General features: G+C 39.0%; 1 protein-coding gene across 3 annotated transcripts in view; it reads left to right on the plus strand.

The window, feature by feature from the left end:
* Positions 1-11,971: 11,971 nt before the first annotated feature.
* CUNH3orf14 (chromosome unknown C3orf14 homolog) overlaps positions 11,972-12,479 on the plus strand; it is a 28,740-nt gene continuing 28,232 nt past the window's right edge. For 2 of the 3 annotated variants that reach the window (XR_006147451.1, XM_042679939.1), the window contains exon 1: positions 11,972-12,061. The gene's annotated coding sequence lies outside the window, so the exon portion shown is untranslated. The remainder of the gene's footprint in view (positions 12,062-12,479) is intronic. The other variant, XM_042679940.1, reaches the window with a different exon arrangement.

A 12,479-nucleotide genomic window follows, 5' to 3' on the forward strand; every position in this document is an offset into this window, starting at 1 on the left:
CTCACCTTGAGCTGAAGAGCTGAGGGACAGCTCTCAGGCTCAGAGTTCAAGCCCCACAACTGACCAAAAAAAAAAAAAAAAACGATGACGACGACGACAAAGAAGAAGAAGAAGAAATGTAGCTGGTGCTGGGGGCTCACAGCTGTAATCCTAGCTACTCAGGAGACAAAGATCTAAGGATTGCGGTTCAAAATCAGCCCTGGCAGGAAGGTCTGTGAGACTCTCATCTCCAATTAACCACCAGAAAACCAAAGTGGCGCTGTGGCTCAAGTGGTAGAGCACTTGCCTTGAGCTGAAGAGCTCAGGGACAGTGCCCAGGTCCGGAGCTCAAGCCCCCCACCCAAAAAAAAGATGTAAATAGAAGACTGAACAAAAACAACAAAATCTAAGCTGGCTGAGAGTGTGCCTCAAGCAGGAGAGCTCCAACTTTGCAAGCATGAGGCACTGAGTTGAATTCCCAGTACAAAAAAAAAAAAAGTAAAAGAGAATGATGTAATATACACAAAATAGGAATCCCAGAAGGAGAAAAGGCAGAAGAGTGAGCTGAGGAAACAAATGTCATATGTTTTCCAATATTGATGAAGCCAAGTGACAGAAAACAATGAGCAAGATGAACACACACAGAGATATACATGCACTAAATGATCATACCTAGTCATATCAAATCAAATTGCTGGAAACCAGACACGAAGTCTTGACTAGGTGCAGGCTGCTCAAGTCTAATCTGTGAGATTAGTCTGTGAGATTCCATCTCTAGTTAAAAAGCAAAAAGCTACACTAGAGGTACGGCTCAGCTGGTAGAGAAAGCATGAGGCCTAAATTCAAATCCCAGTATTGGAGGAAGAGAAGGGGGATGAAGGCAAGGGACAAAGGTGGTGATCTTGAAGGCAACCACAGAAATTCGTAAGCATGCATTATCTAAAACAGTACAGAAACTTAATGTCATAAACCACACAATGCAAAAGTGACTTAAAGTGTTGAAGAGGAGTCAACCCAGAATTCTCTACTCAGGAAAGACAAGGTTCCTCTTGCAGAATGATTTATAGATTAAGCAAAAAGTATTTCCCATTTATATCTATAGTTGTAGACTTAACTTTTCAAATGAAAGTCAACACTTAGGCCGGGCGCCAGTGGCTCACGCCTGTAATCCTAGCTACTCAGGAGGCTATGAGGATTGAGGTTCAAAGCCAGTGGGGGCAGGAAAGTCCATGAAACTCATCTTCAATAAACCACCAGAAAACCAGAAGTGGCACTGTGGCTCAAGTGGTAGAGTGTTTGCCTTCAGCTGAAGAGCTGAGGGACAATGCCCAGGCCCAGAGTTCAAGCCCCACAACCAACAAAAAAAACAGTCAACACTTGGAATGGTATGTTTGTCCACGTGATGTTTCACAAATATGATTTAGATGTCATCAGTGTATTGGTTCATGGAAAAATCTTAGGTAGTCAGTAAAGCCTTATGTAAAATTATCAATTAAAAACTGAGTTAAAAAAATTAACAGAAAGAAGCTATTCTATTATATTGGTGTCACTAAATATAAATAAATGAATGTCTTGTTAACAAAATCTTCGTTTATGCTGTTTTGTTAACAAAATGCAACAGAATATGGGCAAGCACGCTAAGATTCTCACCTGCATTATGCAGATTAAACCCAGACTGTCTTTAAGAAAATACTGGCAGAATATGAAGAAATCAAAGCACATTGCTGAATTCCCATCACTCAGGTTATGTGGATAAGCATGTAAGACATTAAGCCTATCTTAATTGCATATTCAAAGAACACTTGGAGAATGAACAAAATTCTCTTAATTTCCCTTATATAAATGGCCAGTGCCTCATGTCTATCCTAGCTACAAAGGAGTGTGAGATCTGAGGACCAAGGTATTCAAAGCAAGCAGTCAGAGAGAGACTCTAGTATCCAATTAATCAGTAAAAAGCCAGAAGTAGACACATGGCTCAAGCAATAGAGTGCCACCAGTGAATGTCAAGTGAGAACATGAGATCCTAGTGGCCTCAGTAGCAGCACAAATAAATATCTTAAAACATGCTAATTTTGGGGCTGGGAAGGTGGCTCAGTGATAGAGCACTTGCCTTGCATGCCTGAGGCCCTGGGTTTGATTCCTCAGCACCACATAAGCAAAAAGAAAAAAGCCGGAAGTGGCACTGTGGCTCAAGTGGTAGGAGCGCTAGCCTTGAGCTGAAGAGCTGAGGGACAGCGCCCAGGCCCAGAGTTCAAGCCCCATGACCAGACCCCCCCCCAAAAAAAAAAACCAAAAAAACAAAAAACATGCTAATTTAGCCAGGCATCAGTGGCTCATAGTAGCTAGCTACTCAGAAGGCTGAGATCTGAAGATCACAATTTGAAGCTGGCCCAGATAGGAGAGTCTGTGAGAGTCTTATCTCCAATTAAGTACCACAGAAGCCTTGGAGCAGTAGCCTTAGCCTTGAGCAAAAAAAGCTCAAGGATAGCACCCAGGCCCAGTGTTTAAGCCCCAGGACTAGGGATGGATAGATAGATAGATAGATAGATAGATAGATAGATAGATGATAGATAGATAGATAGATAGACAGATAGATAATCACTTGACTGAGAATGGGATCATTCTAATCTTGTCAGTCCTTACAGTATATTGAATAGTTCTTTCTGCAAATGTTATTTTAAAAATATAACTCCTCCCTTTACCTCTCATACCTATGCCACTTTGTATTTCTTCAACTTGCACATCAGTTCCAGCCACGTTCAATCCCCCCACACTCACTGCTACATGCCTGGCCTGAACGATGTATTACTATGAAAGAGAAATTAACACTAAGAGATCCAGGGCCAGTACCATTAAAATGAAGCCAGAATACCATAGGTTTCCCTTCAGCTTGGTATGTTGACAGATATGAGCTCACATAAGTGAAAACTTTCAATAACCGAAAACTCTATAATGTATAATGACTAAACGTAGTTCATGTTCCTAAATGCTCTTGAGCACTTTTGTCAAAAGTTTTTCCCACATGAGAATATTGTTCTAAAGAGAATATTCTTAGGCTACAAGACTATGTTGAAATGAACTTTACAATTTTGGGGGAGTAGAGGGAGAAAAGTGGGAGAAAATAATGGAGGAAGTTACACTGTTCAAAAAGAAATGTACTCATTACCTTAGTTATGTAACTGTAACCCTCTGTACATCATCTGTACAATAAAATTTAAATTTAAAAAGAGTTCAATCAGCCTTTCCACTAAGAACTAAAATACTAGAGTAGGTAACTATCAGAAGTTACTAACACATGTATACATAAAAAATATATATGGACCTGAAAACTCAATGACAGTACAGGGTACTTTATCACTAGATCTCAAATAGATTTAGTTTTTGTGTTTTGTGGTTAGTACTGGGGTTTGAGTTTGGGGATTCGTGCTTGCTAAGATGGTGCTCTACCACTAGGATCATACCTCCAGCACTAATTTTGTAAGATAGATTCTCCAGAACTTTTCTTCCCATCTTCCTGATTTCAGCTTCCTGAGTAGCTAGGATAACAAATGTGAGCCTCTGATGATCAGATTAATATTAATTAAAATTAATAGATCAGTGGATTAGTATTAACTAAAATAACTAGATAAATAAAATAGATTAGTATTAACTAAAATAACTGCCACAAGAGGACAGAGGGAAAGTTTCAAGAACATCATGACACTTCATGTAGGCTTTAAAAGATGGATAAATCTCAAATAACAAAATGGGTAACAAAGGACATTCTGTCTATGTAAATGTTGGAGGCAGCCTAGCAAAAGCAACATATTTAATCTAAAAAAAAATGAGATGATGTATTATGTACAGTGGAAGACCCTTACTCTCAAATAAAAGGGCTTTTGATTTCACTGAGTCTGAGGATAAGAGCCAAAGATTTAAGTGTACCAATGGTGTTTCTGTCAAAGACTGTACCACATTCTATTTGTCTGAGTCAGTACTGTTTTCTTGACATTTTTCCTTGAAAAACATCTCCTTTTTTTCAAAGACTGATTGGCATTTCCTTGTGCAGCTTTAGGTAAGTTTCTCTATTTAAAAGTATACCTATGAATGGTGGTGAAATTTAAGTGCAAATAGTAAGGTTCTCTTTTTAAAAGTCAAAAATTATGGAATCTGTTTCATATAAATTGGGGATTAAATAGTATTATAATTTTGTGCTTTCAAAAAATCCTTCAAATCCCATAGATTTGTTCTACTCTCTGGGAAAATGGTGGTCTGAAAATTAAAACATTTTAAAGTTGAGATTTACTTATCAGTAGCTTTTAAAAATTCATTCTTAAGTTCTAGAACGAAAGATGAATATTCAGTAATTCTACATCTAAAATAAAGCACAGCAAAAAATATTTCACAAAGCCCCAATAAAAGAATGTGAATCTCTGGGCTGGGTATGTAGTTCAGGGCTAGAGCACTTGTCTAGAATGTGCAAGGCCCTGTGTTAATGTCCAGCACCACACACACACAAACACACACACACACACACACACACACACACACACACAAAGTAAAACTAAGTTTTTATGTAGTATATCCAAAGCTAGAATCTATGTGTTCTAATTTGGCAATATTGTCATTTCTACACACTACTTTTCTAGTAAATACTAGTTTGCATAAGGTTATAGTACATTTAATTTACAAATGCCAAACTTAGCCTATTACAGATCATAAACTATGTTATAATTGTTATTATGCGTGGGATATAAAAAGATAGGTTTGCTACTTTAATTTTTTTCCTGTATATGATTCATGTAAGTATGGGCTGTCTTTCCCAAACAAGTTAGAATTTTATATAGATTTATAACATTTATGTAAAGTTAACACAAGTAAATCTATAAACTATTTTTCCCATCAAGTAACAAATACTCTCAACAGACTACATTTAAAACTCTCCGTGAAAACAACAGTGATTTAAAAGGAATTGGAAAGCACTCAAAGTTATCAGAAATTCATTTGAACCATAAAATCATTTAGCTTGGAGAAATATATTTTAGATATATGAAATAAAAGAATGTTCCATTTCATTTAGGAAATGCTTCTAAATCATTTTATACATAAAACCCATCTTGCTCAAATAAAAAGTTATCATGCAAAACAACTTAACAAAAACTATTCCAGAAAATTTTTAACCATGCTACATAACATATTTCTAAGGTTCATCTACTGTGAATTGTACTTACCAAGGGTTTGCCCCTATCAGACCCTGAACTCAAAATCCCAAGGACAATAAACAAAGGGAAGGAAAAGGAGGGCTGGAAAGAGAAAAAGAAAATTTATCTAGGCATGGTGGTATCTGTCCATATCCCAGTACTAGGAAGGCTGAGGAGGCCTCCAAGCTCAACAAAACAAAACATGGTTGGGGCAGTGGTATGCCAGAAGCAGTGCTAGGCATCTCATATTCCAGCAACAAAGGTGAGAACACAGAAAGATCACAGTCCAGGCCAGTATGGGCCAAAAAGCAAGAGTAGTTCTCAAAAACAACCAATTCCAAAAAAAAAAAAAGGATTTCCAGAATGGTTCAATTGGTAGGGTGCTAGCTTAGCAAGCACTAAGCCCAAAATTCAAATCCCAGTACTGAATATGATTAAAAGGCAAAGGGAACACTCTAGAATATGATCATATTTCTTGGAGCTTCTACTGAACATTTATTCTATAACCAACCTAAATGGTAAGAAATGATTCCAAAATCTGAAGTGTTCGATGAGGTCCTAGGTTCTGTTACACTTACCTCCACATCTTTGAACCTTGAGAACAACATTCCTTACTACAGTTTCACAAGTCTTACAAGGGTAGAAACAACAGGGTCCTTCTCCCTGGGTATTAGTTGGGGCTTATGTAATTAACTATTTACAAAACAAAAACAAAAAAACAAAAACCTCATAAATTGCTAAATACAAGAAGTGAGAAATAAATCCTCTCCAAAGGGGAGTTATTTCACATAAAATCTGTAATACTTTAAAACTATTATAACTTTTCCTCTTCTATGCCAGCTGAGAAGTCAGGTGACACTGTTTAAGCCTCCTTAAAGTTCCTTTACTCTATTTGGTAGATGCTGTATCACTGTGTATGGTGGTGACAAACAAGGCAGTTCATTCTATAAGTCTATTAAAGTGGCAGCTCACTCCCAGAGCTGGGCTTATGACATAAAAACAAAATACAACCTGGTACATTTTCATTTCCCTCATAAATATCTTCATAAATAGAAAACAAGCTAATATTGTGAATTATATGTTAATATCCAAACAAAATGCATTTTTAAATAAAATCAAAAGAAAATTTCATCTCAAATGTATATGTCAGACTTTTAAGTGAATTTTCACAACATATTTCATCAATAGATTTTATTTTCATTTAAACCTAACTATACAATAGCTTGACTGATGGCACATAGCTTGACTATACATAAACGAAACTACATTCTGAACTAAAAATAAAATACAAGCAACATAAATCAGTATAGAAAGCAGTGTACAGGTGCTATGACACATTACATTCCAAAGAGGGGGGAGGGCTTACTTCCACTATTTCACTTGTGTGTAATTACATTTTATACAAATTTGGTGATATCAATCTAAGACAACATTTTGAGAAGATAATTTAACTAGATGCAAGAATTGTGTAAATGAATGTCTTACTATTTCCCTGTTTCTGTATTTCAAAAAGTTGCTCTTTGTTAGTTGTGTTTAACTGCCATCTAGAGTTAAAATGAATCAATTTCTTTTCCTTTTCTTATTCCTTTGCAAAATTTAGGCATATATTTTAGGCAATTTTCAGGATGAAAAGTTGTCAAAGGGTAATTTCTATTCATCATCTTAAATAATGGCAAACATTTGCACCCGCAACATACATTTCAAGTTGACTGAAAGGAAAAGGATTGCATTTTATCTAACTAATAACAGTCCTATTTATTGTATGAATAAGCCAGTAAACAACCTAATATATATTTGCACTTGAAGAATTAAACTTATAAAATTAATTTATACTCTAATTCTATAGAATTCAGGTTGGGTTTTATTGAGTCCAAGTAAAGCAGGGATAAATACAAAGACAGGAATCAATTTTATATCTGAAAAATATGAATATAAAAATTACCTAAGTCCCAAGTGTATAATTAACTAATTGAACTTATTAATGCACTTCATTAAAAGAAGCAATTAAACTTAACTAGAAATGTTTATAAGAATAAACCAGTAATACAATACTTAGGTTACAATTTCAGAAAGTCATTGCTAAAAAGCAATTTTTAAAAAAAATACTGGGATTATAGGTAGGTGCCACTGTGCTTATTCAATAGTGGAATAATTTTTAAAAGTCACTACAAGATTAAAAGACTAAAAGGGGAAAATCTGGAGGAGAAAAAAGAGGTAGGAAGATCATGAATGACAAAATGCCTACATCAAAGAAAGCCTGAAATAAGCAGTCAGACTAGTGAATATATGGAGAACCAGTGGGAAATCAAGACATAGATAGATAGATAGATGGATAGATAGATAGAAAGATATATAGATATAGATATATGCATGCAACTAGAGAATTTAAAACAAAAGATTGCTTCAACTTTAAATTACTGGTATTTGGAAGATGAACATTATACATACATGCAAACAACATACAAATGATCTCCTAAGAATTACTAATGCAATTTCAGTGCAAAAATCTTAATACTTTATTAAATTTTAGAACCAAAAAGTTAAAAAACATATGTAAATTCTCCTTGAAAATCTCTAAGACTGAGCATCATTTTGTCTGCAAGATTTTGTTATCTCAATCAAAAATGTCTACAACACAGGTAACCAGCTGTGATAATGATTTCTCTATTGCAGCATTTTATCTGATTGGACCTAGATTGGCACCTAGTTCACTAAGTAACAGGAGCTCCTAAGATACCTAGTCATAAATTCTCTTTGGTCAAAATCTATCAAGGGCTAATTTAAAGCATTTCAGATACATTTTGAGTGTAGAATGTTTCCTCATAGTAAAATGGACAATACCAATATGAAATGAAGTACAAATCTAATGATTTATTTCAAAGTGAAGAAAAACAGATATACAGTTAATGAAGCCATTTTACCAAATGCCTGGAATAAAGAAAAATCAAAACCATTTCAGCTATAGGTTCTTTATTTCCTAAGTACTTGACTACCCAGAGGAAACACAAAGGGAATCTAAAAAGATGAATTCTGCTCATAGTGTAACAGAATGTACTTTTAGCAACTTGTAATCTTTAATGTAACCAATGATTCTTTTAAATTACATTTTATTCCTCAAACCTTGTCCTCCCATTTTCATGAACAACCCTTCCTTTCCCATCCTTATTTCTATTCTCCACTTGCCTATCTTACCTCCTCCAGTACACCTGTTTATTACTGCCAACCTACCATTTTTAAATTCTCTGGTGCTTTCCCTGTATTTGAGGTTGGTATAATTTGTGGAGGGGAAGGGAAAAAACAAATCATTTAAATAGGGATACAGGTGGATCCATTGAAACAATGAGATGTGCAAGTCGTTATGTGGAAAAACAAACTTTACAACTTTGGTGGGGGGGGAGGAAGATTGGAAAGGGTGGGAAGAGAGGAGGATGGGAAGGGATGGGAAGGGGAAACAAAGGAGGAGGCTACAATGATTGATAAGAAATGTGCTCATTATCTTGCCCATGTAATTGTAACCCCTCTGTATTTTCACAATAAAAAAAGAAAAAAATTCAAAATTAGGAAAGTTAATGGAACTACTCTTCTGTTTCTTTTACCCTATTCCTCACCCCAGATATACTTGGCACACTCCCACTATATTTCCCTGCTATGTGACACATCCAGTCACAAAAACACATGTCCACTTTCTACTCATTTCCCAAAGTCCACCTCAGTCTTCCAAAATGCTCTCTAGGCATTCTCTCAAAAGAATTTAGACTTACTTAAATGAGTGCTGTCTTTGAGCTTCCTGGCCACAGATGAGCTTGCCTGCCTATAGCCCCAAAGGCAATGCACCAATGGGACATTAACTGAGAACCACCAAAAAGCAACTGCAACAGCTATCTCATTAGCATGAAAAGAACAACAGAAGTTTCAAATATCCTGTACTCCTTAATTATAGCCAGAAATTTCCTGTTTTTTAGACTTTTCTATTAGAAAAGTAAAAATTGTTTTGTTTATTGGGGAAAAATAAATGCATTTATTTGCTAGCAATATAATCAGTAACCCCCAATTTTATCAACTAGAAGTAGAGTTCAATACCCTGGTTCATAGTGCTGTTATGACTATTAGGTGAGGAAATGATGCCAATTACCTGGTACAGAAGGAACACTAAATACATACTAGTCACTCCATCAAATCAGACAATACCCTCTATCACTTTTGGGTATACCTGAGGTGCTCAGCCAGATTCTAAATTCTTACAAACACACCTAAAAATGTTTAGTAAAGAAATTTTTTGGCCAGGTACTAATGACTCACGCCTGTAATCCTAGCGACTCAGAAGACTGAGATCTGCCACAGTTTTGTAGCCAGCCCAGGAAGGAAAGTCCATGAGACTGTTTTATCTCCAATAAACCACTTAGAAAGAGCCAGAAGTGGCACTGTGGCTCAAGTGGTAGAGCACTAGCCTTGAGCCTCAGAGGCTCAGGGACAGCACCCAGAGCCTGAGTTCAAGCTGCAGGACTGGCACTGGCGCGCGCGTTCATGAATAAGGGGGTAAATTACAGTAATCTAGTACAAGATCAAGACCAGGAATCAGGACTCATTAACTTCACCACACACACACACACACACACACACACACACACAAAGAGCCGGGTGTTGGATGGTCAGAATACTTTGCATTCTACACAACCAATGTCTCACTTCAGAAAGTACTCAGGCTTACCTAGTAAAATGGAGCTGTATACTAATACAATGCAATTGCTTCAGATTCTTCCTCACGGAAAAAAAAAAAAAAGATTCTTCCTCATGAGCCAGGTGTCTCACAGAACAAATCATCTGTGAAATAAGTCCTGAGAAAGCAAGCTGTCATAGTCTCTCTTTAAGCAGAGCACTTTTTATGGGATGCTCTAAATTATCACTCTCTTCAGATAACCTTTAAGTACCTATATTCCTGGTTACTCTTTTCCTAAAAGTTGCAAGCTATTCCTTGATTCACTTCTATGACAGACAATGACCCCAAAAAGTTGGGCTCAATGCTGAAAGAGTGTGTGTACACATAGCAAGGAGGCAAATGATGTTTGTCTTCAGCAACATACACACTTTCATGTGCAATCACTAAATTCTATATGAAACCCATTACTACCTTAACAAAAATCTTTATTTGTAAACTCATACAAAAATAAAACATGAATGCCTTGTAACTAGACAAGAGCTCTATTTCACCCCAGTACATAGGACTATCCCAAGGTCGGGTTTATGTTGTTGTTTGTCTTTACTAAGGTAAAGGTATGGCATAGTCTATCAACTGGACAGATCTTATCAATTAAAGACAGCTCTCCAAAATTTTGGTGATAAAAGGACACAAGATTTCATTTATTCATTCACAAGCATTGAGTATCTACAGGTCCAGCCAGTTGTAGTTGTTGAGGATACAATGGAAAACCAGTTTGAATTTCAATGGTAAGCCAGTGTTTAAATAATAAAGTAATGTCTCTGTCTTATGAAAAAAATGTAACAGGAGGAAAAGTAGGCAGGACGTGGAGCCCTTACACTGGGGCACTGAAGAATGCTGTGAAGCATTGAAAGATGTGAGGAGCTTTACCTGCCCTAAGCGGGGAGGGGAGGGGAGGAAGGAGCTTTCCAAGCAAAGGAAGTCTTAAAATCAATCAATAGTTCTGAAATGGACAATAAGGCTTATGTAGATATGCTGGGAACTAAAACACCTGGGTGGGAATTCTAGTTCTGTCCCCTCTGCCAGCTAAATATCCCCGATGAGTTTTGCCTCTCTTTGTTGTTGTTGTTGTTTGCTTTGTCGTCTAGGGGCTTTAACTCAGGGCCTGGGCTCTGTCCCTGAGCTTTTTCCACTCAAAGATAGAGCTCTACCACTTTGAACCACAGCTCCACTTCGAGTTTTCTGGTAGATAGTTAATTAGGTGAGTCTCGTGGAGTTTCCTGCCCTGGGCTGGCTTTGAACCGTCAATTTCTGATCTCAGCCTCCTGAGTAGCTAGGATTACAGGCGTGAGGCACGGGCACCAGGCAAGTTTTGTCTCTTGATTTTTTTTTTTTTCTTCCTTCTTCTGTACCCTAAGGAGAGAGAATATAATGCATCTTAGTGGCCAATGCTTAAGGGGGCAATTGGGAGGAACCTACAAGCAGAGGGAAGAGAAAGACTGAACTATGTAATTGAGGGTAGGGATGGGAAGGGGGAACACAGAGAGGGCAGTGGAAGGGGTGGCACCGATCAAGATGCACTGGATCCATAACCCCAGGTAAGGAACTGTACACCCACTTGATAACGCATTTGTTAAAAAGAAGTTCTATACCCGAGGGTGACTGACAGCCATGTGTGTTTCCTTGTTGGGTAAATGGGGCTGATGGTACCCTCAGCCACTGGGGAAGCGTGGGGATTTACGCAGTAAATACTGCGCCTAATCCAGTCGCCGACACGGACACCCAGGCCTTCCCCCTCCGTGTTGCCACCCAGAGCCCACGAAGCACCGGGGGGCTCTGCCAGACGCTGAACGGACCGGTTCTGCAAACACCTGGAACATTCTAGCTTCCTGAAAGCCGGCTGCACTCTAACGCTCACTGGAGGAGAGCTACGTTCTTCCCGAGGTTCAAATGCAACATTTCGGGGAACCCTCCCGCGCCCGGCCTACCACCACACAACGCAGGATCCTCCTCAGAGTTCCGACGCCTAACAACCGCCGCGAGCCAGACGCTCGCCTTTTATAGAGGTGCCGACGTCATCACCATTTTGCGCGTGCGCAAAGGGAGGGCCATGACCACGCCCCCTCCCAGCGCGGAAGCCTCCACCCTGCGCAGGCGCAGTGCGCGTCAGCGCCTTTCCCGGTAGTCCTTGGAGGTGCACTCGGCGCGCCAAGTCCCAGGCATTGCGCGGGAGTCTGCGGAGCCGGTGAGCAGGAGGTGGTTAAGGGGAAGATCGGGGTGATGAGAAAAGTTCCGAAGTGTGTGGTTTCTGTTCGTAGGGAAAAGGGAGTGCTGGGGTGGTCGCCGTGCTGACGCCGGTGCGAATCCTTGGTTCCGAAGGCAGGATTTCCTTAGGGCTCCGTGTGGAGCGCGCAGGGCTGGCGTCACGGAAAAGTGAGCCCCGGCCTGACTTTCTGGGCTTCCTTCCAGACTGCCTTCCCGGGACCCCCGTGGCAAAAGGAAACTGGAAAAAGGAAAAGGAAATGACGAGGGCTGGCCTGCTCTGCGGGGATCTGAGATGCCAAGTATCTAAGGAGAGCCTGGAGGGGCGGGCCGGGCCGCGGCGCTGTCCTCGGTGCTGAAGGCAGGCCCCGGGCAAACCCCATGGAGGACCCATTCCCCCA

The sequence above is a fragment of the Dipodomys spectabilis genome, unplaced genomic scaffold, assembly GCF_019054845.1.
Source record: "Dipodomys spectabilis isolate Male_0828 unplaced genomic scaffold, ASM1905484v1 ptg000054l, whole genome shotgun sequence".
Classification (NCBI taxonomy): Eukaryota; Metazoa; Chordata; class Mammalia; order Rodentia; family Heteromyidae; genus Dipodomys; species Dipodomys spectabilis.